The sequence below is a fragment of the Sciurus vulgaris genome (assembly GCF_902686455.1).
Source record: "Sciurus vulgaris genome assembly, chromosome: 8".
Lineage (NCBI taxonomy): Eukaryota > Metazoa > Chordata > Mammalia > Rodentia > Sciuridae > Sciurus > Sciurus vulgaris.
Window position 1 is genome coordinate 128,092,341 of NC_136468.1, and position 4,634 is coordinate 128,096,974.

At 32.8% G+C, this 4,634-nt stretch overlaps 1 pseudogene across 1 annotated transcript; it reads left to right on the plus strand.

Annotated features, from left to right (window-relative positions):
- The first annotated feature begins 666 nt into the window (after positions 1-666).
- Positions 667-1,187, plus strand: LOC306667306 (protein C19orf12-like; annotated as a pseudogene). Its single transcript has one exon. The product of its transcript is annotated as a protein C19orf12-like (transcript).
- Positions 1,188-4,634: the final 3,447 nt, after the last annotated feature.

Genomic DNA, 4,634 nt, shown 5'->3' on the forward strand with positions numbered 1-4,634 from the left:
CAGAAACAGGAGGATCACAAGTTAGAGGACAGCATCAGCAACTTGGTGAGGCCCCAAGCAACTTTCAAAACCTTGTCTCAAAATAAAAATTTAAAAATTAGGCTGGGGATGTGTTTCAGTGTTAAGTACCCCTGAGTTCAGGTCCTAGTACAAAAATAAATAAATAAACATGTATATATCAGAATGGTATAAAATATGAACAAATGTAAAAATTGAAATCAACTGTATGAAACAAGAGATTTTTGACTATTGAAAATTTTTCAAAAGAAAGATGATGTTTGTTACTCAAATTTTTAAAAAATTTGATTTAATAAGATTGAATTATTCTCCCTTTCAATATATCTTTTCTTTCAGCAGTAGTAATATATTTTATTTTACCTCAAATTTAGATGTACCACATAGACTCAGTTAACCATAATAAATATTCAATTTGCTCTTAAATAATTCCTTTACCTGGGGGTCTATGTGGTAGCCTGGGGAAGCCTCTGGTGAGCGCGCCAGAGGCTGAACTGGGTGGTGTCCTGGGCGGGGGCTGGACGGGGCAGGGAGGAGATGTGGGGCCCCAGCAGCCCTGGGCTCCAGCAGGTGTCAGTCCCTCAAGGGCGCACAGTGGCCCTTGAACTCAGAGGCATGTGTGGCAGGCCCTCTTCACTGCCGGGGGGCGGCGCTGATGGAGGTCTATTAGGTGCCTGGATGACAAATGGAGAGTTTAAGCCAATTCCACAGATCTTAATAGAGCTGCCTCCTGCTGAGCAGCAGAAGCTCTTTAATGAAGCCACTGCCAGTGTCAGGCACTTGGATTGGACAGACACTGTGCAACTGACTACTCTGGTTATGGGCAGCTAATGGCGATGCTGGTGAACTATGTCACCAAAGAGCTGTGGGCTGAAATTCAGTACAATGACTAGGCTGCTCTTCCTAGGAAGTGAGGGTTATGCTTCAATGACTCTGACTCTCCAAAGGTAACTGAGGAGTCTGGGGGAAGCCCAGTGAATCCCCCTGAGAAATCTGCACATCATCAGTGAATTACCTTACACTGGAGTGGAAGGTCCTCCTGCATAGGCTACCACCATACCAGTCATGGCCAACAGTAATTTATGAAGAAGTCGTGTTTCACGCTCATGTGTGTTGATGTGCACTGGCAGCACTTCTTAACTGTGAAACTGGAAAGAGCAAAGGCTTAGCATTGCAGGGAATCTGGAAGAGGTTACTGTGTTCAGCTAATTTGGTAAGTATACTTCCTTCTCCTCATCTTGTGAAGATGGCTTCTCTTCTAGATGCCTGTTGCAGGACTAGACCCCCAGGATTCAGGGTTTCACTCAGAGCTGGTCTATGCCACAATCATGTTTACCTCATAGGTACACCCCTTTCTGCCCAGTGACTTCTCAGTGGCCTCACAGGGGTGGCTGTTGTTGAGTAAATTCACAAATGACAAGCCCACCTCCCACTAGCTGCACACCTCACTCTCCTCTCTGTAGTATCTTGTTTCTCATCTGACAACTTATGGTAGTTACCGAATTTGGCATTTTAAATGAAATATTTTCAATACAAAGTATTGCTCTGAGATAGTGGGATACTAACCCATCTGTAACAAATATTTCCACCCTAAATATCCCCCTAATATTATATTCACTTTGCCTTCAGAAATACTTGACAAATCACACTAAATTTTTTTTCTAAAAAAAAAAAAAAATCTTTTCCTTGAAATAAATTATTTTTCTTGAAATAAAATTCTTTTTCTAAAAAAAATTCATTTTCCTAAGTTCTTTTATTTGGGAGGGAGTGGATATTGTGGCACAGAGGCACATCCACAGTCCTACTTTATATTTTATTTAGAGACAAAGTCTCACTGGGTTGCTGAGCATCTTGCTTTAACTGAGGCTGGCTTTAAACTCATGATCCTCCTGTCTCAAGCTCCCTAGCCACTGGGATTACAGGAATGTGCCATTGGGTCCAGTCTAAGCTCTTATTCTACAACAAAATCATTGATCATTAGCCTTTTAACACAAATTTAAAATCTTTCTCCATTTTATCACCCAAGTCCACAAAATACCATTTTACTATTGGTTATCTATTAAAGTTTATCATAAATAATATACATTTGACTATAAGAAAGCTAACAAAGATCATGGTCTAATACCAAGGCTCATTGAAAAATAAATGCAATAAAATGTTTCAAAGTTAATGCAGTGAAGTAGACCATGCAACTGAGTTAGAAATTATTTTAAATTGTATTCCTACTAGGATGAAGAAGATCATTATGTTTCTATATGAAAGATAAGAATTTTAAACAATTCAGCAAATAATTACAATTTTAATTTTAGCAAATAATTATTTAATTACAGTTTGAGTACATACTTATGTATTTAAATACCCACATTTTAAATTAAATTATTTTACAAATTTTGTTTCATACTTTTCTGGGAAAAAGCAGAATACATACAATTCTCTCAAATTGTTCAAGAACATGAAAAATGATTACTTAAACGTATAATTATCACAGGGAAAGAAAAGAATTCTTAGGCTTGGTTCACATCAAATATTTAAATCTAAAACATTGATGACATGTCCCTTTGGTATTTGTCTAGAAATAATTTTACTGTATTTCCATATATTCAATTCTATTGGTTTATCTTTATTTTAGATATAATAAAGATATAATAAAATATAATCAACAAAATATACACATAAAATTTGTTTTACTAATGCACAGTATATTTACTTAATATTATTTTATAAAATAATTCTACTCATAAAATAGCCTCCTTTAATGCATACTATTTTGTGTATTTGGAAATTGAAATATAAAGGAATAACTTTTTATTTTATTCAATAAATGTTTATCAAATACCTGTGAAGGATACTTTAAAAAATTATTTTCTCTGGAATATTGTATTTACTATGTATATAAAGTTTTGTTATCCTTGACTATATTGCAGTGAATCAATGTTATATAAAAAGGAACTTCAAATTTTGTCTTCCCCACATTACAAAAAAGCAAAAATGATTCCTAAAATAGTCTAAATTTGGTATACACTATGCACAGTGAATTACCATATGAATTTAGAAATCTAAACCTACTTGAATTTATATAAATCTCACTAAAAAGTGGTTATTTCAATGTACACAACTTGATTTTGTTGTAGTTATATGTGACATAATGTTACTTAAGCTATTCAGGAATTAAAATGCAAATATTCTTATTCATTATGAAATGATAAAAAATTTATTACTGAGTAACATAAAATGTACAAAAACATACTGTATATATTTTATAATTTACCATAAATTGGTTTTATAAAATCTAATGAGAGTTTAGAAGTTAACCTACATGTCTTTTGACCTCTGATAATTAGAAATGTTTGATTTTTTAATGATTTATTTAACTATAATAAATTAAAATTTAATAAAAGCTGTATACATGAGGTTGCGTTTTCTCTAAGTTTTTCTGGTATTATTATATGCATTAAATACTTTAGCACTATGATTACAACTAAGGATATTCATTAATTTAGACAATCTGCAATTATATTCTAATTATGAAGTTTACAAAATGATCTTAGGAGTGTTTCTTATTCCTGTTTTGCTCCTTTTATTCATCTTTAAATTTATGGAATTTATGAAAAGTAATACTTGTTGAGCATTCAAGTGTTTCCAATTGCTGTTGCAAAAATTATTACTTATTAGATAAAATAAAGCCTGGAGACTGACGAAAGAATCCCATGCTTTGCTATTTCTATCTTCCAGGAGTTAGTGGCATTCTTGGCCTGGGGCTTCTGATGATCTTCTACCCTAGGAGAACCAAAATGAGCCTTCACTTTGCATGATTCCAAATTTGCTTTCTATCATGTTTTATCTTGAATCTTCTAAAATCTTTCAAGTTTGAAAATTACTTGTGATTTCATTGAGTTAACCTGGCTCTTCTAGGGTGATCTATTTATCATCTGATTGAAACCTTAATTCTCCCTACAACCTTAATTTCCTCTGATCATATAACATTGAATCTTCTCTAATTTTGGGGATTAGGATGGGAACATCTTTGAAAGGGTAATGATTTTATACCTCCCACAAATGCAAATGACTCAGGCACTGTTCTATATATTTTTATGTATTATATTTAGTTTAATTTAATTTATAAATTCATATAAATTTTATTGGGCAAAATTCACACATTTCAGAGTATAATTATGTATTTCATATCCACAAGAACTTATTTGCATCCTACTATTATTATCTCCACTTTACAGAACATTCAACTGAATAGTAATATTAATAATGGATGTCTCAGAGTAAACACAACTATTACTTGAAAATGCTGTCAGGATTTAATAAACTGACCTTTGCAAAATTGTTAAATGGTGTTTAACATTTAGTATATTTTAATTATTAATATTGCATTATCTTGATTTTTACCATTATTATTCCATGTTCCCTAGGTAACTCCTCTCAAATATGACTATTCTGTCAGAGAAGTGAAAAATTGTACTCCAATTGTGTACAAGAAATCAAAATGCATCCTGCTATCATGTATAACTAAATATAACAATAAAAAGTCAAATAATGTTTACAATCTATCCCTCCTGAATCAATTCTGAAGGTTAAATGAACATAAAGAGTGTTAAGTTATTATTACT